Here is a 27,624-nt window from a genome sequence, read left to right as displayed (position 1 = left end):
CGTGGCACTGCAGGAGCAGTTTTCCCCCTTCGAGGATGTGTCCCCCCCGCTGAGCTGCCCAAGGTGATTTCCTTCTTTGCCGATCTCGATTGTGGTTTTTCATCTAAGTATGTGGTGATTTTTTTAGAAAAGGAAGTATGTGGTGATTAATAATGCAAAATTTTATTAGCTTCGATGCCATGCTATACATAGTGGTTTAAATAACTTGTGTTTCTTATACTGAAAAGTAATTCAGAATTTGTTTCTGTTTCAATTAGAGCCCTGATGCAGACAAGGATTGTGTGGTTGTGCATGTCACTCGCTATGAGGCGGACGACCTGAATATACGCACTGGGAAAACAGAGTTCTTAGGCTGTTGGATCCTGGAAGCCATTTGCGGTTATACCAATGAAGAGGTGTATTCCAGCCTCACTGTTGTCAGGCGTGTTGTCCAGGGTGTACTGAAGCACAAGAAGTTCAAAGCTACTCCTTCGTTTGTGAGGCATACTGTTCTTGTCAAGCTTACGCAGGAAGATGACGTGGCATGCCTCCACAAACAAGTTTATCAGTGGTAAGGCCACAAGGTTGTCTTCATGAAGGTTCACAGGATTGAGCTGCTGCGGGACGTCCTCGATGATGTTCATGGCAAGGTCCATCTTGTGTCCAGCCCAAATTAGATTGAGGCATGAAAAAGTTGCCCCAGCTAGTGTTTAATTGTAGTTTGGATTGTGTCTAATTATCCGAACCTTGCCTGTTATCGACCCCTCTAAGGCTAGTACTCTGTTTGAATCTGTCTATGGGAACTACTGCTACTTTTGTGTGCCCGTGAATCATGTGAGAACCATAGTAATTGTTGCCGAAACAGATGCGTCCTCACTAGTTTTTTCATGAATATGGCATGGTAAGACATAAGTTGTCACGGTTTATCATACGAAGAGTGTGTGTTTTGATGAAATAGAGCAAACCGTGCACCGACGTATACATAAGTACATTACTTGTGAACACTGTTGGTGCTACCCCACTTGTAAGCAGTTGTGCAAAACACGGCACATTGGCTCAGCTCGCTTCAACACTAGGCTATCTACCAGCTAACAATCAACAATCTGCTGTCTGACATATAAGCAACTATGTATCTTGTTACAGTGGTTCATGCAGTTAATTGAGGCCACAATGTAATAAATTCCAAGCGTTCAACGCTAGTCCAGCGCTCATGTGGAACACTCACATTAAACTCGTCTTCATAAAAATCTTGAAAAGCACAAGTTAAGTAGTTTTATACATCTCAATGATTCATAGAACATAACAAACATATACTAGTTTACAGCAAAAGACAAAGTTGTGAGAAGGTTTACAAATCAGGAAAAAACAAGCAAGGCTTATCTGAGCAAAGGGCCTCCCGACAGGCTTAAATTTCCTGGAGTTCACTCTGGCTTTTTCTTGTTGCCACCATCTAGGGTTAGGTTCTCTCATTCCAGAATAACCAATTATAATTGTGGTCTCAGCTGGAATGCTGAACTGAACCATGCAGTGTACTGACCAGTTGAAATGCTTGTGCATTCCACTATATTTGAGCACCGTTATTTGCAGAAATAAGAAGACCACAATGCCTCTTGTCCGCTCACCTGTCCAAAAAACCGCCGTGCAGCCGTGCCAGCTAGTCCTCGGTCCATGGAAGAACTGGCAGAAAGTGCATTCCGGGCTAGGATGCAGTTGTTTTTGCTCATCCCTGCACTGCAATCAGGAAGTAAAACGTACGAATCAGCTTCTTTTAGATTGCGTTGGTCATTCTACCTTAGTTACTACCAATGTAGGAATACCTTGAAGACTGGAGGTTAGACGACGGCAACAACGGATAGCCATCTCATTTTGCGCAGTTGTACTAAAACAGAGGTGTGTGCTTTTGATTGCGCGGATAGAAACGATATGGAGAGAGACATCCCAAAATGATATGGAGACAGACATCCCTGTTTGCGCAAATATGAAATACGGTTATTTAAACAGTGACAGATATTACTACTTTCCCCCGTTTCCTCTTAGAACCAAGTCCTAGATTCATGCTGCAGCTTTCCCACTTTCTTCCCTGTTTGAGCCAACGCTTTGAGTTGACTGTATGAACTAGCTTTACTTCTAATAATAGTAGAAGTCTAGGTGGCTTTGGAACAGCGGAGGGATGTAGAAAAGGATCCACACGAAGGGGGAAGAGCTGGGGCAGTAGAGCAAGGCAGGTTTCGAAGGAATATATACCTGAGGGTTGTCGGCATGTGGCAAAGACAACATCGGGAGGCCGCATCTTGGCCACAATACCGCAGGGAGGAAGAAGGGGTCAGAGGCCCTCCCGAGCTGGTGCTCTCTCGGAGAGAACGACACGGCCGCCGATCGAGACGCGCGGGCAGCTGTTGGTCTCCTCCCTCGCCGCCGACGACAGCGTGAACGGTGCACCTACACCCCCTGCCCTGGTCGAGGTTGTCTGGCCGGATTTGTGACCAGCCGTGAGCTGAGAGAGAGTGTGGCCACCTATGTCTTGCTTAGATCTGGAGAGCATGAGAGAGTGAACGAGAGGAACCCTAGTAAAGCAAGCGCTAAGGCTCCTGCTTTTATATATAGTGGAGTGATTTTGTTGTACCGGCTTCAAAAAAATGCGCTCCTACGTGTACCCGCGAGTGGGTGTGAGAGAACTAGTTCGTGCATGCACCACTTCTCTTCGTGAGAGTACAATATATACTATGCCCAAAGAACGTTCGCCGCAAGAGTAATAATATAAGTGTGTGACGTCTGAGCTAAAATAAAATGTGCACGCCGTCTTTTTTTTATAAGTTCAGAGGGTAGGGAGTGAAGAGCACATATGTGCGTGATGTCTACCTGCAGATAGACGATGGGTGCCACGTACGAGTCTGCGAGAGGACTCGGGAGAGTTGTGACTCGTGAGGGTGCGTGTGCGTGGGAGAGAGGGGGGCACGTATCAATGCAATGCATGTGTCCGTAAATCATTATCCGACAAACGTTCGCCACAAGCCTTTTCCTGACGAACGCCATAAGAATCGTTAGATCGGCATCCGACAGTGTCAGTTTTGCCATGTCATTTAACAGAACAGCCACTCCTCCTACACACAAATCTTCCACGTGAGTGTTAGCAACTGCCGTATGCTCCCTCCGTTCCGAAATGTAGTGCATATAGCTTTATTGAAAATTAGAACCTCGCAAACTTTTACCAACTTTTCGTGTACCAAATTGCACATGTAGAATACCCTGTATATATCATTTCATTCATCTTCGAGAGGTAACTATAAAGATGGGTGAGGAGTCAACAAAGAAAGACCATCGTATCACCCGAAGCAATTTCAACCATCCTTTAGTGTCGAGGAATATCATAGGAACTCTATATGATATGATTTTTTATAGGTTTTTTTCCTTTAGAGCCAATTGGTTCATAGGAATAGATTTATATACTCTACATTTCAAATGAAATAAACATGATATCATTTCTATAGCTTTAGAGCCACTTGGCTCATATGAATGGATTCCTATACTCCCTTAATTTCAAAGGAAAATAAACATTAGCGTATATTCAATAGAAAAGTTCCTATGATATGAACCAAATTACATCTCTTTACTAATCCCTCCTCATAGGAATTCAGATACATGTCATCTCTAGATTCAATAGAAAAGTTCCTATGATGTGAACCAAATGACATCTCTTTTCCAATCCCTACTCATAGGAATTGAGATCCTCCATGTCATCTCTTTCCCTACTACTTCCATGTATACATCTTCTATTCCTAAATAGATAATACAACCCACTAGTAGCTTTTTTCCAAAACATGCAACTATGGCACAAGAACTATATAGTGTGCCAATAACTTTGAAAGATGGTCGCTGGATGAAGCTAACCCGACAGTGCAGAGATGGGCAAATCTGAGCACTACTGGCCGTTGGATATCATCAACATTCCACCAGATATGCCACATGTACAATTTAGAAGACTCCATGGTTGGACTTAAGCATAATGCACAAACCTCAAAACACAAGCACTTCTCCTTTGTTCTAGAATCTTCTGTGTCATAATTGATTCTTTTTCTAAATGAATTGCCATTATTTGTTTTTTACTTTGTGATTTACAATGCACAACCCCATGAATCTTAACATTTTTATAGAACTAATTGATTTTGAATGAGATGAACTATAAGAACTAAACGAACATCTACATCATGCATATATGACTCAAAGCTTTACATGCTATAGTGTGTATTTATTCATAATTTGGTTTCGAAATCTCATGCGTTCAATACATGTGTACCTTACTAGTTTTGAGTAGAGTAGCAAATTTCACGCGGCCCCGAGTATATCAAAATGCAGGGCCCATGCATCATTGCCTTTTGGTCGAACCTACGTCCACAATTTTCTGTACGTGCTATATCTCCACTGGTCCCCGAACCCAAAATGCTGCCTCGTTCCCGTAAAACCAAGCAGCCCACACATATTTAAGGCGTCGACTCGAACCCGTTTACTACGACGTGGCCCCGCATGCCGTAGTACTCCTACAAACCCTACCGCCGCACTCATCATCGGTTTTCTTCAAGAGGACGAGGGAGAAGCCAATTTGTAGTGGAGGCGCTTTCAAAAAAAAGGATCTGTAGTGGAGACCCCTACCCTAGGGTGCCCTAGGTAGCTGCCGCACGCATCATTGTTTTCTCTTTTCTTTATGCTCTTGCGCGCTAGAGTGAAATGATGGTTGCTTCGTCCGTCCAGCTTAATGCGGGAAAGGTGGGGCTTTGTGATTTGACCCCTCATCGCTCATTTTCTACTACTGCGGCGCTATGACCGGGGTGCCTCCAATTCCAACCGCTGCTCCGAACTATAATTTGGTGCATCGCACGTGGAACAAGATGGTGGATGAGCCACATGTCTGCCAAAGGGGTCCTGTTAAGTGTGTCGCCATTTCGTGTGCGGACTGACCCTGCTTGAGTTGCTACGCCAACACGACAGGAGCAGCCTACCACTTGGTTTTGCTCCTTGGTGAATCCCGACTATATTGATCTAAAAAGATATGTGATGAACTACCATCTCCGTCTTGGTTTTTTACTTGTAGGCATCTCGATTTATAGGGCCCGCACGTAGTTCTAGGTCATCCATTTGACTAACTAAATATGAGTTACTATGTCACAAAAAGTATATCATTGCATTCTTATTGGTTGATATGTGAAGAAACAAGAAACGAGGTAGAAGTTAATGCACCGCGCCTTGTATTTTGGGATTATTTGGTTTTCGTAAGATGACTTACTCACCTAGACGGAGGGAGTAGTTGTATTTAAAAGTCGAGGGCGGGGCTTTTCCTGCGCGGTAGGCGGGGCAGTTCCGCCTAGTCGGTTCGACAGAGACGCGAGAGACGAGGGAGTAGGCTACTTCAAACGTAGGGCTGTGTGATTTGACAGCGAGTTACTGCTGGACAGGTGGGGCCCCGTGATTTGACTTGCCATTATCATTTTAACTGCGGCGCGACGACCGGCGTGAGTCTCCCGATTCCTGACCACCTCCACACAGGTGCCTCTCCCAATGCTCCACCATGTAGTAGTAGAGGCTGGATCTTGGATGAGAGCCCACTTCTCCACTTTTTCCTTGCCTCTCTTTCCTCCACATATGCAAAAATGCCATGTAAAGCGCACTATTGTACTTACTTGCTCCTACAGGTGCTTAAGCTTGCCACATAGGCATAAAGTCTGATGTGGCAAGTTAATCAAGAAGAGAGAGTCTAGTTTGGTGACCCAAGGAAGAAACGGTGCTAAGCGCGTGTACCTAGGTGAAAAGACAATTTTGAGTCTATAGCTAATTAAATGAAGCAAACTTAGCAACACCATTTCATTGGAAGAGGTCACTCCTTGGCAAATGCAATAAATACTAGTACTCCCTGTGTCCCATTATATAACAACGTTTTTGACACTACACTAGTGTCAAAAACGTTCTTATATTATGGGACGGAGGGAGTACGAAGAAAGAGATAGAGAGGAGTAAAAAACACTTATAGCCAACCTTGTTGTAGTATGAGTGACTAAGTGATGACTATGTATGACATGCCAACATCAGATAGCCTAACACACCGTGTTAAATCTCCAAGGGCGCGACCGCGCGAGCGACGCGACAGTCGTGGTAGGCGCGACCATGATACGGGATGCTGGTAGCCCTTGGATCTGAGATCAAACGGTCGCATGCTAAGTTGCTGAAAATTTTAAGAATAACCCTCCAGGATAGGATATTCACCCATAGGTCTAGAATCATGCCATGCAACCGTTTGATCTCAGATCCAAGAGCTCTCGGAAGCCCGTATCATGGGAGAATGGAAAGCCACTACCCTGTCGTTCGCACGCTGACAGTTCGCTCCTACTCGTCCCCGCACGTCCTTTAATACTACGATGGTTCGCTCCTAGTTGTCCCGTCCATTCACATTAGTACATTACGGCATTTCCACTAATCCTAACCCTCCTCCCAAATCCATGGCATCCCAAATCTCCCTGATCGGCGGTGAGTACAAGGTTAGAACCATCACCGGCGATGAGTTCGACGTCATCTACACCCGTACTTCCGCGACAGTGAAAGGATGCCTTTCTCGCTTCAGACGCATGTTCGAAAACTCACATGATGAGTGGGTCGCTGGGCTAGATGTTGAGTACACCACAGTCGTGGGACGAGTGAAGGATCTAAAGGACAAAGAGAGGAAGAAGCCCGCCGTGATCCAGGTTTGCGTACATAATGTTTGCTTGGTCTACCACATATGCCATGCCGACGTTGAGTGCCAGGATTTTAAGAACTTCCTCGAGGAAAAAATAGTAAAATTCATTATTGTAGACTTTAAGAACGACAAAGAAGTCCTGCGTCGGATAGGCCTCGTTGTAGGCAACCCCTTCGACCTCCAGAAGAATCGGCTGGTGCCCTCTCGTCAGCCTTCAATGCTGACCCTGGAAGGAGCCATGGTTCATCCTTCGTACGGTAAACTAGAGAAACCTCCATACACGTTTCATCGTTATGCATGGCAGCGGAATGTACTAGATATAGACCACATCCAGTACACTGCAATGGATGGCTACCTTTGTTTCAATATCTACAAGGGTTCGATGAAGACCAACAGCCAAGTTGGCGGTTCAAGCAAAGAAGTATCGGCTAAGAGGAAGAGGGACAAGGACGAATCGAGGGCGTGGACGAGGACTCCGAATAAGGTGGCAGTGTCGTTGCATTATGGTGGTTCTAAACTTCTAATGCAGTGTCTACCAAATTAGTTGCATAGTTTAATTTTAGGCGTGCTTAGTTTAATTTGAGGGGTGTGTTGTGCTGAGCCCCCAGCAGAACTATGTTATGTTTCTTCTCGTTACTTTAACTCTTCAGTATGTACATACTAGTACTAGTATTTCTTTAATAGAATTTAGCACCCCAATTAAGCACATACTAGCTTTTTTAATAGTACTATATGCATAATTTGGCGATGAGCTCTCTTTATATGTACCACCTTTTTTAAAATTTCAATTTTTGCTCCATGGCGCAATCCATCGATAGTGGAGTACTACCTCCGTCCTGGTTTATTGGTCCTCATTGTAATCTGTGCCAAATTTTGACCATAAATTTAACTAACAAAATGCTCATGCATGTCACAAAAAATTATATATTTGAAAACTATGTTCGAATATGAACCCAGCGTTATAATTTTTGTTAACATGCACTAACATTTTGTCAGTTAAATCTTTGGTCAAAATTTAGCACAAACTACATAGGGGACTATAAACCAGGCCGGAGGTAGTACTACTGTACAAAAGTATACATTTCTTAAAAGGCAAGCGTACTGTTCATCATATATATATATATATATATATATATATATATATCCAGTTAAATTCTCAACCTAGAATGACATGCATGCCATGTAGTAAACCGATCCGGAGAAAGTATAGTAAAAATGAGGTGATTTTACCGAGCGATCGGCGGGGGAGCATGGCCTGTCATGCGGTGCCACGTGTCATGATGTACCAAGGCGATGCGCGTGTCCCTCTTGAGGCAGAAGCAATACTAGTACGTGGTTTGAGATGATGTCGAACCGAAGTGTGAAATAATGGCTGCTTCGTTCATCTGGGAAGGTGCGGCATTGTGATTTGACATCTCATTGCTCATTACTACTACTGGGCCGGTACGAGTGGGGTGCGTCCCCCTTGCTGTTCTGCACTATTAATTGGTGCTTGACACGTCGACCCGGTTGCTATATGTCCCACATGTCGGCGACAGGAAGTACATAATTCATGAAAGGGAGCATCGACGGAGGAGTATACTACAGAATTCATGAAAGGGAGCGACTTAGTTTTGGAAAAATCTGTTTTTACGGAGTACGTACCCACTAGGGTTTATAGGGCTCATCTAAAAAACATTCGTTTTTCCGTTTGATAAGTCTCAGTTCTACTATACTAGTAGTAGTACCATTACATGTTGGATTTCGAGGTGCGTTAGATCACCCGACGCAAGCAGTGTCAAGGGGAAACTAACCAATGCATGTACAAGTTCATGGAAATTTAGTGGTCATTCATGCATTCGTTCTAATTAATGCCTTGGTAAACATAACTTGAGAAAAACGAGCGTACTGTGCAAACTACGAAATTAATTCGACCACTCACCTCTACCTTGGTTGGAGAGATTTTGAAATTGAGCCATAAACTGGAAAGGCTCGATTACTATTTGTGGCCTTGTATAGATGCAAAATGTATTTTTTTATAGTGGCCTTGTATAAGTAAATGGAGGGAGTACTAACCAAAGTACGTACGTAAATAGTAGGGACGAGGAGTAAACGGTGGGAGTAGTAAAATTTTCTCCTCGTGCTGCGAGCCACCACGCGCGTGGGCGAGGGAGCGGGTGTAAAGGCGTACAGTAGTACTAGTAAGCTTCACCTCATCCTACGAGCCACCGCACCCGTGGGCGGGGGAGACGGCGTACTAAGCAAGTTTCTCCTCATTCTACGAGTTGCTGGGACACATCAAAAGTACTCCAGTGTATAGAGCCTTGCCTCTAAGGTAGGCCCCACATGGTTTGCCTCTTTTTTTTAATTTAACATAACACGTCAAGTCGCAATTTGTTTGTTCACCCGTGTGTCGGGGAAACTGATCCACGAACACCTATGGGACCGGCGGACCGAGTCCCTTTCGGTTCGGCGGGGGGCGGAGGTCGCACGAAGAGCAGATCGAGGCGAAGCACACGAGCAGTTTACCCAGCTTCGGAGCTCTCCGGAGAGATAATACTGCTACTGCTACTTGTCTGATTGTATTGTGTTCTTGCTCTAGAGAGCTAAGTGTTTTCTGGCTTCGAAATGATCCGAACCTTCCGAACCCCCTCTACGTTGCGCATGGGCCTCCTTTTATATGCTTAAGGGGTCACCGATAGGTGGCAATGCAGAGAAGGGTAAAAACGTAAAAAGAGAGGTGGTTGGTACAGCTACTTGTATAGTGTACTCTACCTAACCCTGACGGCAGGGGACAAGGGCATTAAATGCCCGTCTGTGTCACCCAAACAGTGTAGAAAATGACCGTCAGGGGCGCCACCGCCTGCCACGATGGCGATCTTGTCAGCATCGCAGGCCACCGCTTACCGCTGGCTGCACAGCCTTCCACCACGCGTGCCTGGAAAGGCCCCCAGGGAGACACGTTGGTGGATGCGCTGGAGCGTGAGCACAGAGTGGCTGCTTGCCGCGGCAAGTGTCTTGCCGCGGTCGTGGTCTTGTCGCGCCCGGAAGCTTGTCGCTCACCGGGCCTTGCCGGGACGCGTGGTGCGTCGCGGTAAGTTCCTTGAGATGCCTTGGTTGGCCTTCCCGGCAAGCTCCTCTTGCCGGGGCCTTGTCCTCTTGACTTGAATACTTTGTTCTTGAATGGCTCCAAAGGAGCCACGGAGTATCTTGGCGGTCACCCGGCAAGCCCTTGCCGCGGGGCGCTGCAACTGCCCGTGCACAAGTTCGGGGTACTAGGGTACCCCTACTGTAGTACGCCGACAGGAGCCCCCGGGCCTGGGCCACACACGGTGTCGAGCGCTGTTGGGCCAGGCCCAAAACAAGGCACGGGCACGCGCGGTCCGGGTAACGCCGAATCTCACTCCGTATCCACCACGCCCTCCCCCAACGGCACGCGTTGAACGCGGCATCATGGGAGAGATCGTGGGAGGTTTCTTTATTCGGAAGGGCGAAACGTCCGCCCCCTCCCTCTTTATAAGCAGGGGAAACAGGGGCAGTTTCCCCACTCCACCGGTTGTTACTCCTTCCTCGAATATCTCCGTCGCTCCCCCTTTCTTCTCAAAGCCGAAAGAGAGCAGCGCTCCGCCCCCCGTCGCCACCAGCACCACCAACACCGTCGATCTCCCCTGCCACTTCCGCCATGGCTCCGAAAGCCGACAAGGGGAAGGGCGTGAAGTCGGCCGAGGCGCAGGGGCTCGCGGCGCTGCTGAAGGAGCGGGCCATCTTCCCCCCTCAGCTCAGCGCCAAGGAGCTGAGGGAGTACTACTACCTCTTCTGGTCGACGGAGACGCGAGCGCACCCGCGCACGAGGGTACTCCCGGCCACCACTTCAGAGCTGGCTCCAAACGGGTACCCCTTCTTCGCGTTGTTCTTCTATTGCGGGCTCTGCCCGCCCTTCTCGGAGTTCTTCTGCGATATTATGAACACATACGGGCTCCGCCTCCTTGATTTCACCCCCAACACCGTCCTGACCATGGCAGTTTTCGCACATCTGTGCGAAAACTTTGTCGGAGTCCACCCAAACGTAGCCCTCTTCCGCCACTTCTTCATGCCTCGAGTCGAGAGAGGAGAGCCCCTTGCCAGAGGAATCGCCTGGATCTCGAGAGTCGGCAAGAAAGAAGCCTATCTGGAGGTAGAGCTTCGCAGCAAATGGGAGGAGTGGAGAGCGGAGTGGTGCTGGATCGTCGAGGAGAACCCACAGCCGTTCACTGCCATGCGCCAAGCCCCAATAGTACGTGGCAACGATTGGAGCAACATGGCCCCGGAAGATGACAGGCTGAAGATCGCAGTCACCCGAATCCTTCGCCTCAGGCTTGCCGGGCTCACTGTAGGCGTTGTCGGTGCAGATTTCCTTCGTCGCCGCATTGCCCCCCTGCAGGAGAGAGGGAGACCTTCCTGGGAGTTCAAGAACTCGGCGGACATCATGAGGCTGCGCCCGGGCCTCAACTTCAATTTCACCGTCCTGGAGCTGGATGCGATGCTCCTGGAGCTGTTCAAACGCGATCCTCAGCATCCATTCCTGTTGCCGAGGAGCGTCGTTCCGCTGTGCAATAATTCTTCACTCGACCGGATCCGCGCGATGATGCCATTGTGCGATTCGCACGGAATTGCCCCAACTTGGCAAGAGCCGGCGGATGACGTCGTGCGGGCGTTCTTCGACAGCCTGGAGGAAGTGCCGATCCGCGCCGACGAGCAGAAAAGCCTCACCCGTGACACTACCGACGAGGAGCTGCAGCGCATCGCCACTAGGACGGAAGAGGCTGCGGCAGCAGCGGCCGCGGGCGAGTTCGGGTTCACCGAGGAGGAGGCAGAGGCAGCAGAGGCGGCAAGCCTTGCCGAGCGCGAGGAGTTTGCCAGCGAGGAAGATCTTGCCGGCCCCGAAGCTGAGCCGAGCGAGCCCAGCGAGGAAGATCCCGAGCCTTCAGACAGCTTGCCGCAAGTGGAGCCCCCGGCTGCACCAAGAAGGCGTCTCCGCAGGGCCGGTGACGCAACGGGGCGGCAGACGGGTCAACAGCCGCCGAGCCGCGCGACACGCTCTACCGCGGCAAGCACCGTTGCCGTGGGAGTGCCTCACGCTGCTGCGACAACTGGAGCGGGACCTTCCCAGTCCACCGCTACTGCTCCTGCCAAGCGGGCAAGGGAGCCTACTCCTCCGCCTCGTCGCACCGGAGGCGAGTCAGACTTCGATCTCTCCTCGCTCAGCTCCGATGATGAAGAAGAAGAGTAAGCTTTCTTGCTGTCCTCGTAGTTCTTCAATCTTGTCGCTTTCATTCTGTATCTGACTTGCTTCGATCTGAATCCATTCCTTTTCAGGACGCTGGCCCAGAGAGCAGCGAAAAGGGCCAAGGCCTCGGTGATTGTCATCGAAGACGATCCCACCGTGTCAGCAGGGGGCGTGTCTGAGCCCACCTTGACGGACCTGGCAACTACTCCCCAAAGCAGCCCCCAGCGCAGCCCCCATCGTAAGTTTATAATTTACTTCCCGCCATCAGGTGCGCATGGGTGATCTTTTCTCTTACCGATATCTTGATTGTTGGATTTGTGTAGGAGCAGAGCAGCCCCACCAGGAGGGCTCGGAAGCCGCCCCCGAAGCGCCATCTGCTTCGACTACACCGCCAAGGGAGGAATCCCCGGCAAGGGAGCGCCCTCCGGCAAGGGAGAACTCTCCGGCAAGGGCCAGTTCTCCGGCAAGGGACGACACCAGTGATCCTCCGGCGGTTGAGACCGCGACTGCAGACCCCAGCACAGGTAATCCACTTGCCTAAAAACTTGCCCTTGGGTTTTTGTTCTTCTGACTTTGTTTTTGCATATTTGCTTGACTTCTCTCCCTTCTTCGTTCCTCAGATCTGTGAGCCGATGGAAACCGAGGCCGCTGAAGGAGAGGCCGGCGCTGATGATCCTGCCGGCGAAGAGGCCGCCAAGGCTGCCGCCGCAGAAGCCGGCGAGGGATCCGGCGATCGTACTGACGGCCCCGAGGCCGCAGAAGCGCCAGGCGCTGCACCGACCACCGATCCCTCCGCGGCTGCCGCAGAGCCAGGCTCCGAGGAGCCCCAGCCCGGCGCCTACTTGAAGGCCGGCAATGGCGTCTTCATCAAGCTCCCCTAGGCTTTGAGCTCCAGGGCGCCGGTCGAAGTAGAAACTTTTGACGGAGAGGTGCTCGCCTCTGCCCGATTGACGCTGGTTGACGCGCCGAGCAGCAGCGACGAGCCCGAAGAGGAGCAGCTGCTGCGGAAGCTGACGTCGCTCTACCACGCCCGACAAGCCAAGTTGGCCTCCCGAGAAGCGCTTGTCGCGAGGGCGGGAGTTGATATCGAGAAGCGCGCGGAGGAGCTCCGGGGTCTCAGGCAGGAAACTCTCCGGAGCTTGGCGGAGGAGCGGGAGCAAGTCGCCGAGGAGAGGAAGGCCTTCCTCCTCGCGAAGGCTGAGGTTGAAGAGCAGCAGCGGCTTGCTGCCGAGAGGCTATCTGCACGGGAGGGAGAGTTGGCGCAGCGTAAGGTGAACCTTGACAGCCACGAGGAGGAGCTCGCCGCGCGGGAGCAAGCAATTGGCGGCGCTATCCAAGAAGCATGGGATGCTGCCGCGGCTGCCGAGGCCGCCAAAAAGGAGCTGGAGGCGAAAGTGGCGCAGCTGGAGGCCAATCTCCGGACGAGCGGCGAGGAGCTCGCCGCGCTCAAGCGCGAGCGCGAGAAGGATGCTGCTGCCCATGGTGAGCTGCAAGGTCTTCTCGCGGAGAGGAGCAAGGAGCTCAGCGCCGCCAAGGACTCCAACGCAGATCTCGAGTTGAAGCTGGCCACGCTGACTCAGACGCTGGACGCCGCCAAGGAGCGAGAGGTGACCCTGTCGGAGAAGATCAAGGCCGACGAGGCGCTGCTGGCGAGCATCACCGTCACCCAGAACTCGTTCAGGGAGACGGTGGAGCACTGGACCGAGGGTCTGGTGAATATCGCCGCAGTCATCGACGGGGAGCTGGCGCAGCTGGGGATGGAGGACTTCGGGTATCCTTCCGACGAGCATCTCCAACCCAGCGCCAAGCTCAGTTTGTTCTTCAAGGGCGTGGCAACGGCCCTCCAGCGGCTTCGGGAGAAGATCCCAAAGCAGCTGGCCGATGAGTCGCGCAAGATTTGCACGGGAGTTCTTCAGAAGGTGCTGGTGAAGGTGGCCTTCCGCAACCCAGGCCTCAACCTCACCAACGTGCTCAGGTCTTTGCCGCCCGACGCTGATCTGGAAGCGCTCAAGGCCCTTGTCGCACCCATTGTGGACAAGGTGAGCGGGATCAAGAGGGTTGAGGGCGATAGCGTAGACTAGGCTGCCAGTTTTATCTTTTTCCTTGTCGCTGCTAGTCATGTCATGGGAACAATGTGTTAGAGCTGCGACAAGTTATCTTGTAATATAACTTTATTTTGGATAATGATCGCTATGTTATTTCCTTTACTAGATCCCTTGCTTTGTATGTTTTACCCTACGCTTTTAGGGGACTTGTCGGCGCAGGCACCCGAGTCGCGAGCGCTGAGTGCGGGACGTCAGCAGCCTGCTGGCGGTGCCGCTCCGACAAGAAACCTTGTCGCGACTAGTTGCAACACACTTAAGTTGTTGAGCGGACTCGAAACAAAGTAAGGGCGCAACTAGCTACGAGTTGGTTCCTCCGCGCACAGGTTTTCCATACAAAGCACAGTCGTTCGAGGAAAATAACTTAAAAATTAAAACTAATTGCTCAAACTTTGGCAACTTAGCTTTTCTGTCGTTTGCTTCCCGGCAAGGCGAATCTTCCTTAAACGATGCCTGGTCCACACCATTATCTTCTCCTTCCCCCCGGCAAACTTGTGTGCGAGGGAACCTTCTTTTCCTTTGTTTGAGAAAAAGAAAGAAGAGAAAATAAAGATATGGGGCCTTTTGGCTCGTTATTGCTTACCGGGGGTAGGTGCTGCACAAAGTGTCAGATAAAGCATGCAAATGTAAAGTAAAAAGCATGAAACTGACAAGATGTGCGGAGCACATGAGCTTTACTTATGCACGGGATCTGCGCCCGGCTTTGTACAAAGGATTACATGCAACAGTGGCAAGACTTGTACAAAAGGTGGTTGCCGGAACAGGTTCCGGCAACCGCGCCCTATGGGTAAAACTTACGAAGATGCTCAATGTTCCAGGAGTTGCTCACCGGAATGCCATCTTCGGTCTCAAGGCGGACAGCGCCAGGCCTAGTGACTCGTTTCACCTGGTAAGGGCCTTCCCACTTCGGCATCAAATTGTTGGAATTCTTGGCGGACTGAACGCGCCGAAGAACAAGGTCGCCTTCCTCGAAGCTTCTGGCATTAACTTTGCGGCTATGGTAGTGGTGCAAAGCTTGCTGGTATCGAGCAGCTCGTACAGCAGCCTGAAGACGATCCTCATCAAGGAGCAGTGCGTCATCTTGTCGCAGCTGCTCTTGCTCAAGCTCATCATAAGCGAGCACTCGAGGTGATCCGTATACGAGTTCCGGAAATCAACTTTCTCTTCTTGCTCTGTCCAGTTGATGGTGTCACGGATGGTTGAGTCATCTTAAGCACAAAGATCCCTGGTTCCACAGGTAACTTAAGTGCGGCGCACTTTGACATGCCATCAGCAATGTCATTCTGAGCTCTCGGAACATGTTCCATCTGTAGGCCGTCAAAGTGCTCTTCTAGCTTTCTCACTTCATCAACATAAGCTTCCATCAACGGACTCTGATAATTCTTGTTCACTTGGCGGACGACAAGCTGTGAGTCTCTCCTGACAATGAGTTTCTTAATCCCAAGGTCTGCCGCGAACCTGAGACCAGCAAGCAAGCCTTCGTACTCTGCAGTATTGTTCTTTGCTTGCTCCTTGGGAAAGTGCATCTGGACTACGTACTTGAGGTGCTCTCCGGTGGGTGCGACAAGCAGCACACCCGCACCGGCGCCTTGCAGCGAGAAGGCACCATCAAAGTACATCAACCACTCTTTACTTGCTTCCTTGACGGGGATGCTCGTCTCTGGAATCTCTTCATCTGGTGTTGGCGTCCACTCTGCTATGAACTCTGCCAATGCTCTGCTTTGGATAGTTGAAGTGCTTTCAAATTTGAGGCCAAAGCTTGATAGTTCCAGTGCCCACTCGACAATCCTGCCTGTTGCTTCTGGATTTTGTAGTATCCTCTTCAACGGAAAGCGAGTGACAACTGTGATCTCATGTGCTTGGAAGTAATGGCGCAGCTTTCTCGAGGCCATGAGAAGGCCGAAAAGCAACTTCTGCACACCAGAGTACCTTGTCCTAGCCCCTTGCAAAAGGGAACTGACAAAGTAAACTGGGCGCTGCACCATTCTCTTCTGCATCTCCTTATGCGTCTGCGTAGATCCATCTTCGTCGGGACCAGAGCTTGCCGGATTAGATCTTGCCGGACCAGAGCTTGCCGGACCAGAGCTTGCCGGACCAGAGCTTGCCGGTGAAGCCCCCTGCTTGTCGCTGGATGCATCTGCCGTGGTTGCTGGCTCATCATCTGCCTCCCTCTCCGCCACTAACGCAGCACTAACCACTTGATTGCTTGCCGCTATATACAACAACAACTTCTCTTGTGGCTTAGGTGCGACAAGTGTTGGAGTGGAGGACAGGTATCTCTTCAAGTCCTGCAGCGCAGCCTCCGCTTTCGGAGTCCATTTCATTGGACCTGGCTTTTTCAATATTTTGAAAAACGGCAGGGCGCGCTCAGCAGATCTAGAGATAAACCCGCTGAGAGCAGCCACGCAACCGGCAAGTCTTCGTACATCCTTGACGCGCTTTGGTGCTTCAATCTGCTCAATGGCCTTGATCTTGTCGGGATTGGCTTCAATTCCCCGCTGAGACACGAAGAACCCGAGAAGCTTGCCGGAAGGGACTCCAAACACACACTTCTCGGGGTTCAGCTTGAGGTTGATCTTGCACAGATTCGCAAAGGTTTCATCTAAATCTTGGATCAGGGTCGCCTTGTCCTTGCTCTTGACCACTACGTCATCCATGTAGGCTTCCACATTTCTGTGCATTTGCGGCTCAAAAGCGTGATGGACTACCCTTGCAAATGTTGAACCAGCATTCTTTAAACCAAAGGGCATCCGTACAAAACAGTATGTGCCACATGGGGTAATGCACGCGGTTTTCTCCTCATCCTCTTCTGCCATGAAGATCTGATGGTATCCTGAGTATGCATCAAGAAATGAAAGCAAGTCACATCCGGCTGTGGAGTCAACAATCTGGTCGATGCGCGGCAAGGGAAATGGGTCTTTGGGACAAGCTTTATTGACATCGGTAAAATCGATACAAAGCCTCCATTTCCCGTTGGCTTTGCGCACGACAACAGGATTGACCAACCACGTAGGATGGAGCACTCCTCTGACAAGGCCTGCTGCTTCCAACTTCTTGATTTCTTCCGCGATGAATTCTTGGTGCTCCACTGCCTGTTTCCTAATTCTCTGCTTGACGGGCCGCGCATGAGGACAGACGGCAAGGTGGTGCTCAATTACTTTCCTGGGAACACCGGGGATGTCAGACGGTTGCCACGCAAACACGTCGACATTCGCCCGCAGGAAAGCAACGAGCACGCTTTCCTATTTAGGGTCGAGCGTGGCACTGATGGTGAAGGTACCACCAGTGCCGTCCTCCTTGGCGGACACCTTCTTAGTCTCTGGTGGAGCTGCCATTGCCTTCTTACACTTGCCGGTGGAGCTCGATGGTGCGTCCTCGACGGCAGCGCAGCACTCCGAAGAGGTGCGCTTGCCGGAGTAGGCATCAGAACTCTTGCCGGACTTGGTCTTCTTCTTCCCCCCGGGAGCTTCAGCGACAAGTGACTTGCGATCTGTTGCGGCCATTGCCTCCCGGTAGATCTTGTCGCGGCAGATAAGAGCATCCTTCTTCTCGCCAGGGACAGAGATGACGCTTATCGGGCCTGGCATCTTCAGTACGTTGTATGCATAGTGAGAGGCTGCCATGAATTTGGCGAGTGCTGGACGACCGAGTATCCCATTGTAGGGCAATGGAAAATCAGCAACGTCAAAAGTGACCCTCTCAGTCCTGAAGTTCAGCTTGCTGCCAAATGTTACCGGCAACGTGATCTTTCCTTTCGGCTTGCTCCTTCCCGGATTGATTCCTTGGAACGTGCCGGTCTCTTCGAGCTCGCTGTCGGGGATCTGGAGTTTCTGGAGCACTGCGGAGGAGATCAGGTTCAAGCCGGCCCCGCCGTCAACTAGCATCTTTGTGACCTTGAGGTTGCGGATAGTTGGTGAAACCAACATCGGCAAGCACCCAACCGCAGTTATGCAATCTGGGTGGTCCTCAATATCAAAGATGATAGGCGTGCTGGACCATTTCAGAGGCCTGCGCGACTCGACGGGTGGTTCTGCCGCATTGACTTCCCGCACCCATTGTTTGAGCTGGCGGTGTGAAGTATGCAGAGAAGCACCACCGTCAACGCACAGGACCTCTGTGGTTTCTGGAACTCCTGCTCATCAGTCTCGTCATCATCCATGTCTTCGTCGTCGTGGTCATCTTCATCCTTGTCGCGGCCGCGGGGAGGTCGATCTCCTTGCCGCTGCTTGGCCTTGCCGCGGCGTTCTCCTCGGCCGGGACGTTTCTTGCTGGATCCTCCAGCACCTTCCTGGGCCTTCTCCTTGTCGCGCCGCTCGTATTCAGCATTTTGCTGCTCGACAAGCTGCTCGACTTTCTTGCAGCTCTGGAGGTCATGGCCCTTGGTGCGGTGGATCTTGCAGTACTGCTTGTTGGTGCCGTCCTGCTTGTCGGCGACCACCACAGCCTCTGCGGCAATCTCCTTGCCGGAGCCACCAGCTTTGGCTTTCTTGGTGCCACCTCCACTGCCGGACTGCTCGACAACTAGCACCTCTTTGCCTTTCTTCTTTCTATTATTCCGCCACCGGTTTTTCCTTGCCGGGGCAGTATCCTCACTGTCAGATCCTCCTGCTCCTATATTCTCTCCGGGGAGTCTCCTCCCTTCCTCAGCACGTGCACACTTGTCGGCCAGGGCATATAGCTCACTGACGTCTCTGATCTTGCACATCGCCATCTCCTCCCGCATCCTGCGGTTCCGCACGTTCTGATGGAATGCGCTGATTACCGCGGCAGGGTGGATGTCTGGGATGTTGTGCTGTACGTTGCTAAATCTCTGTATGTACTTGCGCAGGGGCTCTCCTTCCTTCTGGGCGAGCAGATGAAGGTCACTTTCTTGGCCATGGGGCTTGTGGCCGCCTGTGAAGGCGCCAACAAACTGATGGCACAAATCCGCCCAGGATGAAATGGAGTTGTCCGGCAAGTGCATGAGCCAGGATTTGACATTGGGCTTGAGCACTAGCGGGAAGTAGTTGGCAAGGATCTTGTCGTCTCGCCCCCCGGTAGCTTGCACCGCGATGGTGTAGATGCTGAGGAACTCTGACGGATGCGTCTTGCCGTCGTACTTCTCCGGTACATGTGGCTTGAAATTCTTTGTGCTGGGCCACTTGACTTGCCGCAGCTCACGAGTGAACGCAGGGCAACCTACCGCGTATGGCAAGTCACCTAGTTCCCCTGGCGCATGCATGTCAATAGAGGGCCCAGCACGCTTGTCGGATTGACGTCGCGCTTCCCTTTGGCGCTCGATGCGAGTACGAGCGTCTTCTTGTTGTCTATCGTGAAGAACTTGGCACTGATCGCGACGAGCTCGTGGATCTGACGATGCAGTGGAGTCACTGTCGAGGTGGATCCGGCGAGTCGGCGATATTGGCCTTCGGGGTGGAGAGTGCACGGTGGCTGCACCCCCACCAGTTTCGTCACCACCGGCTCATGCCTGGCAGTCCTGCCACGGCAGCGATGTATTCGGCTGCCGTGGAGTGTCGCCGTTGGCGTAGCCGATGAGGCTCTGAATGGTGGCCCTCCATTCGTCGATCTTGTCCGACGTCGGAGGGTAATCCAGGAGCAGTTGAGCTCGCACTAAAGCTTCCGCTGGAGTGGTGGGCGGCAGTGGCGAACGGCGCGAGGAGCGGGATGTGCTCGGACTCCTAACTATGTTAGAAGGAGCAGTATCCCGTCCAAGCGACCGTGCCTCACTCATGCCAGCATGTTGGCGTGCATGCTGGTCTTGAGCGCCCCGAGACCCACCAGCTTGATCTTGGTCCAACAAGCGTATGGTACTGCGAATACCATGACGCTGTCGGTCCTGCGCCTCCTGAGAGGGACGCGGCAGATGCGAAGACACCAATGTTTGTGCAGCCTTGTCCTTGGACCTGGCAGCACCGCGAGCTTCCTCGTCGATGTCTGTTCTTCCACCAGCGTCAACCCCACCACCCGTTTGTTCCGGTGGCGGTGAGATCGATGCGGACGGAGTAGCTGCCTCCGAAGCCTTCTTCTTCGGTGGCATGTCGATGAAGAAAAGGAAGAACTAGCTCGTGTGAACGCCGGATCAGGTTCACACAATCTCGACGCCCCCTACCTGGCGCGCCAAAGATGTCGGGGAAACTGATCCACGAACACCTATGGGACCGGCGGACCGAGTCCCTTTCGGTTCGGCGGGGGGCGGAGGTCGCACGAAGAGCAGATCGAGGCGAAGCACACGAGCAGTTTACCTAGCTTCGGAGCTCTCCGGAGAGATAATACTCCTACTGCTGCTTGTCTGATTGTATTGTGTTCTTGCTCTAGAGAGCTAAGTGTTTTCTGGCTTCGAAATGATCCAAACCTTCCGAACCCCCTCTACGTTGCGCATGGGCCTCCTTTTATATGCTTAAGGGGTCACCGACAGGTGGCAATGCAGAGAAGGGTAAAAACGTAAAAAGAGAGGTGGTTGGTACAGCTACTTGTATAGTGTACTCTACCTAACCCTTACAGCAGGGGACAAGGGCATTAAATGCCCGTCTATGTCACCCAAACAGTGTAGAAAAGGACCGTCAGGGGCGCCACCTCCTGCCACGATGGCGATCCTGTCAGCATCGCATGCCACCGCTTACCGCTGGCTACACAGCCTTCCGCCACGCGTGCCTGGAAAGGCCCCCAGGGCGACACGTTGGTGGATGCGCTGGAGCATGAGCACAGAGTGGACGCTTGCCGCGGCAAGCATCTTGCCACGGTCGTGGTCTTGTCGCGCCCGGAAGCTTGTCGCTCACCGGGCCTTGCCGGGACGCGTGGTGCGTCGCGGTAAGTTCCTTGAGATGCCTTGGTTGGCCTTCCCGGCAAGCTCCTCTTGCCGGGGCCTTGTCCTCTTGACTTGAATACTTTGTTCTTGAATGGCTCCAAAGGAGCCACGGAGTATCTTGGCGGTCACCCGGCAAGCCCTTGCCGCGGGGCGCTGCAACTGCCCGTGCACAAGTTCGGGGTACTAGGGTACCTCTACTCTAGTACGCCGACACCGTGGTAGACGATCCTCCCTCCCCCAAGTGGACAACCAGTACACGTGCAAAATTACCACGTGGGCTGCATTTTTCGTACAGAAATGAGCTCCACCGTGTCCCCGTGCGGGTGTGGTTGGGACAGAGACGGGAGTACGTGCGCCGTGCGTGGACCTCTTCTCTTCGTGCACGTCCCCCACCTTCGTGGGTGTGTGTGAGAGAGATACAAACCTAGACATAATGCGCCGTCCATCCCCATGCCTCCGCCCAGTCCGATCACCAGTCACCACCACGGCACCACGCCCCACTCCTCCTCACCTTATCTCTCATATTTCTCCCTCCATTTTTATATACAAGGGGTCGCTATCAAAATTACAATTTGCAGATATACAAGGCCACTAACACTAATCGATGCAATATTAATGGTGTTTGCCTCGTGGTACTAGCAAAGGAGGACATTAATTATCCCTTGCATGCATGCGGGGATTTGTAAAAAAATACATCTTGATGTTCCGTGCAATGCACGGGCATCTTGCTCGTCCATGAAAACAACACATGGCAAAATTCCATGGCGAACGAGGGATTTGAATCTGTTGGGAGGGGCTGTTTGGATCTTGCCCGGGGTAGCCAAAATATTGGCGACCCTTTTGTCCACCGGTGCCTTTGCCACCGATGAACGAGGAATGGCTCGGGTGCTCATGCTATCATGCATCCTCTAGCGCGCACGTTGGAAACGAGCTCGCATGAGCTATGTTTTTTGTCCCATAACGCCGCCTGAGCCGCCCGTAGACCGACCGGCGACCCACAAATTACGCCATCCAACCGTAGCCGCACACATTATGACAGCAACTCAACCAACCGGACGAAATTCACGCAAACACGTAGACAAACTGATATTTCATATAAACAACGACGGAAATCATATAAAATACCGAGTTTTCACACAAACATGACGGATTTCATTACATTCAAATGAACTACGCGGTGCTAGTTCTGGACAGCACAGGTATATAATACCTGGCCTAAATGGTCGCCCGCCGATCAATTTATGTTCCTCATGTCTGGAAGCATGATCACCGGACTGCTGGGAGCCCCGGAGGTATATGCTTCAGCGCAAAGGACGGCTCGCTTCCCCACTGCCCAACTGATATCATTGGCTGGTGCCGAAGATGATGGTGGCCGGCACCGGTTTGAGTTCATCACCGGCCACTACTTCGCCATGGCCGGCACCGGCTCGAGTTCATCCTAACATTCCCCTCTTCCGTGGAGCCCATGCGGGGTCGACGAAGGTCCTCACAACAAAAGGATCCGGCAAGACACCTACTGTGTACGCCGACGTCGCCTCCGTGGTGGCCTTCACGGGACCCAAGCGGTGGCGGCCTCCCATGTTCTACTTCTCCTTGATGATGGCGGCGGACGTGGAGGCGCTGGCCACTGACTCGTTGCTCTCCGCGCACCCGGCTTCTGTCGCTGCTTGCATGGCGTGGCCGCCGGCATGGGAGTCTCGGCCACAGAAATGGGAGACGTGGTACGAGGCGGCGGCATGGACGGCAGCAACGACGCCCGTGTGCCGCTCCTCATCGAGCTGGCCTGGAGCGGTGAGTTGTTGAACCGCGCGCCAGCTTGGGGTGGCAACTGGCCCCGTCAGGCGAGGGGAGGGAGGTGGATCAGCGATCTGCATAGCTCATATCCGGCGGGCTACCCAGCCGGCTTGGATGCGGAATAACTACTCTTCGTAAGCCATTGTAAGAGTGGACAAAATGGTGGAGGAGATAGGGGAGCGGCGGAGGTGTGCGATTCTTGTCCGGCGTTTGGCCTTGGTTAAATAGAGATTAAATAGACGGCGGACGGGAGGAGGTCGGCCAACGTTGCATTTAACGCCGGCCCGGTCATGAACGGATGTGTGTCCAGAGTGGGTTTCTCGGCTTCCACACGGGCGGGTTTCATGGAGGCGTTTGAATGCGGCACGGAGGCGTGTTCAGCCGGGCGTGCCACGAGTGGCGCCCTCGACTCTGACCTAGGACACCGTGCCGTTCTTCCACTGACGTGTGGGCTCTTTGGGTGCATGGCCTGGATGTCAGTGACCCAACTCAGGCAGCACACAGAAGAGGAACCTTTGGTGGGCCAGGGCGGTCAGAAGCGGGCATTTCATAAACCGATGATTGTTCATTGAGTGTGACATCATCTTTTTCATGTAGTTAAGCCAACTATGTTGATAGCCCGTTCGATACGTTGTGATTCATAAAGACCGATGAAAACATCAATGTTCTGCTTATCACAGATAAGATTGATTAATACCCGTAACAATCCATGTCCTTAACAAAGGGTGCATGCACGTATAGGTTGAGCGTGTGTCTTGCGTCTTGTGCTGTGTGCATGCAGGCGTGCGAGTGTTGCATGCGTGCAAGGGTGTGTTTCAGTGTTGCATGCATGGGTGCGTACGTGCGTGTGTTCGTAAGTGCATGTGTACGTGTCAGTGTTGCACGCGAGCATGCGTGCGTGTGTACATTATGTGTACGTGTTAGTGTTGCACGCCTACATGCGTGTGTGTCTTGCGTGCGTGCATGTGTACGTGCGGGGTGAGGCTACACGTCAATCGACTGACCTTTTCATCTCTCGTCATTAGATTTTCCAGCCGTTGGATACGAAATCAAGGGCCTCCAGTTTATCATCAGACTCCACCCCACCTGAGCCGCCAGCCACCACCGGCCGAACTGCCCGCCCCAGCCGCCCGCGGCCGGCCCGCCCTCCCCGAAACCACTCCCCACCGCTGGTCCGCCACCGCACCGGCCATCCCTCTAGCCCCCCTCCCCCCCGCGCCGAGCTTTTTCTCCGGGGATCCCCACCCCACCGCCCAATGAACACCCCCCAACCGCTGGTGACTGCCAACCAGAGGTCACGACTTCGAATACCCACCGATCACTAGTTTATTACCATTTCTGTCCTTCATATACGTGCTGACGGGTGGGCCCTATGGTAATGTGCGCTGCTGAATGTGGACCGTTTGACTGGTCAATTGATCGTGTTATCAACAAATTACGGAGCTGTATGGTGAGCCAGTGACCGTATGATCATCCTAAAATGTACTCCTATTTTATTAACACAGTACAGACTCAAACTACCATTTCTTTCTTTCATATACGGGCTGATAGGTGGGCCCCACGGTTACGCGCCCTGATGGTGCAACACTAGTTGTGCCATTTGACTGGTCAATTGATTGTGTCATCAACAAAATACGGAGTTGTACGGGTGAGCCAGTGACAGTATAATCATGACATGTATTTGTTTAACACAGTACAGACGCCAGGGCTCATATATACGCGCAAGCACTCACCGCTATAGGAGCACACACGCGAACCCTACCCCTATGAGCACCTTCGAGAGAGTGGGCCAGCATATATGATCTTGAGATTTTACGAAGTCACCATAGGTGCCTCGTAGTCGAGTGGAACGTCTCCTCCCACTGAACGTACATCGCCGGAAAATACTGAAATTAACACAAGATAAATGCGAGCACCGGGACTTTTACCTTGGTGGGCTCGAGAAACCACTGTCCTCTAACCTTCCAACCACATGTTGGTTAGCACGACAAAATGTATGTGGTGACCGTGATGAGCCTATTCTGAAGTCCATTGACCATATCGTGCTTTCGCTTCAAATACAATGACCGTAAGTGTCATCAACAAAATACGGAGCACGCATCAAATGCAAAGTCCGTCAGTGTCATCAACAAAATATGGAGACGTATCGTGAGCTAGATACCGTTGTACTATTGTATATGCTTATTTTCTTAGTGGCCGATTGCGTGTGTGGTGTGGTGGGCACATCATTTCTAGTTGTGGTGGGTCAACATGAAGACTCATGGGTCGGTTCCATCCTGCGCCACATATAGGTTAGACCGAGACGTGTTATACGGATACCCATGTGGAGGACTCGGCATACAACACGAAGCTACCAGAGTCGCGGAGGACTCTATCCCCACTGGTGATAAGCCGACTATATATGATTTGTAACCTTAGGCCCTTAGTATGTTATACAAGCTTGGGGGCTAGTTCGTCGATAGTATACACACACGCACAATGCCTGGCATTCACGTGTACTTTGTACACACCCCTATCACTAATATACAGTACCAGGAGTAGGCTCTTTCTTCAACTGCAAGGGTCCGATCCGAACTAGGGTAAAAATTTGCCTCGTATTACCATCCATCCTAACAGCCAGGGATATCCTACCGAATGACATGATGAAATCATATCTGCCAGCTACTATTAGAGAGGTGTGTCGGGGGGGGGGGGGCAATGTGTGCGAGAGAGGCCTAAAGATAACGTGCGTGCGGGAGACACGTAGGCACATATATGTGTGTATAGAGGGCTAGTAGAGACCGTGCATGTGTATATATGCATGTGAGAGAAATAGTGTTTTCCAACTGAGATTAGTGAAAAGAGTGGTACATAGTAGTCATAAAGAGAGAGAGAGAGAGAGATAAACAGAAAGAGCATGTGCGTGAGACACCCCGACACCCTGAGAGAGATTGTGAGCATGTGTGAAAGAGAAATGTCGATGCATATAAAGTGTGTGCACTTATGCATTAGATAGAGAGATATATAACGCGTTTGTGAGAACGGGGCGAGGCATAGTGCATATACGTGTAAAAGGCGGTTCTACGCATTAAATTAAAATATAAATGGCATTATTATATTTGGATGAGATCATGAATTTTGCAAATTTGCGTATGGACTAAAATCGGTCTATCAGACACCCATACTCTATTGAATTCTAGCATGTGCATGTGTTTATTTCATATTATCCATCCATAGAGTGAGAGAGGTTTGAAATACAGGCAATGGATGCTTTTGCAATTCATATATAAACATTAATTAGTGCACTCCATGTTGTTAGTGTGAAGCACTTTATACATTTGTCACTTGCATGGATACATTCCAAATTGCTAGCTATGAAATAAAATACATGTCGAATTCAACATAAAGGGGGTTTCGAAGATTCGAATTCATAGGAAGTGCATTCATCTATTTGAACCCGAGATAATGGCATTTGTAAATCAGATGTAAAAGGGGGCATCAATCTTTGTTGTGAGTTTGAACATGCTATATATATTCATACGCATATCTAACTTTTTTTTGCAACCAAGGAGATTATACCTGGAACCATGCATGAATTGAGGTAAGTTGCATGTTTTTTAATATATACTCATGTACAATGTATATTAAAATGTACCCCCTCCATTCCAAAATAATCGTAGCTTTAGGATTTTCAAGAGTAAAGATTTGTGAAGTTTGACAAATCCTGAAAGTTCAATTCAAGAGAACCGAAAACGTTAATGCTTCTGCTCCCAAATATTGAACGAAGCGCCAAATAGGCCTCTGGTCACCCGAAACCGCGCGAGACTAATATTTTGGTGGTAGGAAATTACTGTCCTGACTCTAGCCTGTGTAGCCTATCGGCCCGATGTCCAAAGGTCTAAACTGGGGTAGGTTTGTAACTTCACCAAGACGCTAGTCTCAACCGCCTCCGAGAAGCATTCATACGCCGTGGGCGCCTAAACACCCATGCGCTCGGCCGAAATCTATCCCGCCCACATTTGGGACACCTGACATGACTGTCCTACCCCCAACCCGCAATATGTCCGAAATTTTAGATGGGGGCAAAGTTTGTAACTTTCCCCAAATTTCAAACAAGTGCGTCTCAAACCGAAACATTGTTCCCCCTTAGCTCCCCGCCTCCCTCCGTTTCCCCATTCATACTCCATGGGCGCGAAAACTCCCTCTCCACCAGCCGTGAAACCCCAGCCTCCTCCGTCCTCCACCCCATAGTGGCCAATCCACCGCCCTCCTCCTCCATTACGCCGGAGCCGGTACCCCGACGTCGTCGTCCAACACAACCGCAACCGCAACGCCCTCAAGGACTTAGTAGCTGAAGCCGAGGCAGAGCTGCCTCCATGATGCCAACGCCGACGTGTGCCGTACCAGAACCACTCCGACCACGCCGTCCTGCGCCTCACTGCTGCGGCTCCACTTTCGCAACCGTCCACCGCACCGGAGCTGTGCCCTCTATGCCGTCGTTCGCCGCCTCGGATCTGCTTCCCCGCCACCGACAGACGGCCATCGCGCCACACTCAACAACTTGGCCATGGGTTCGTCCAAGGCTGCACCGTCCTCCACAACTTTTGGTTTCCGGCGAACAACAAGATCATTGGAAAAACATAAGGAGGACACAGCATTGCCAGCAGAAAGAGGTACTCCTCTTCCCTTATTCGTGCAAAATCTTACATCTCCGCTCACACCGTATTCATCCCATGAAAGAAACTAGTTGAGCGCTTCTTACTGCATCTTCTTCGTGATACTAAATGCACAAGGTTTCCTCCCTTTTACTATTTCACCTTTGCTAGAGGTCAGTAGCCCGCCTAGATTTCAATTCAGGGTCAGTCGAACCGCAATTAAAAGAAGCAGCACCCGCTTAGGCGCGCGGAGCACCTAGTCCGCCTGTTCCCTGGGGAAGCGGCGCATCGGTGTCTATCATAGGGGTGTGGGGTGCAGGAGCTGCTTGCGCCCGATATGGAGG

The sequence above is a fragment of the Triticum aestivum genome, chromosome 3B (assembly GCF_018294505.1).
Source record: "Triticum aestivum cultivar Chinese Spring chromosome 3B, IWGSC CS RefSeq v2.1, whole genome shotgun sequence".
NCBI classification, from domain to species: Eukaryota; Viridiplantae; Streptophyta; class Magnoliopsida; order Poales; family Poaceae; genus Triticum; species Triticum aestivum.
The sequence above is the reverse complement of the archived record's forward strand: the minus strand, read 5'-3'. Positions refer to the sequence as shown.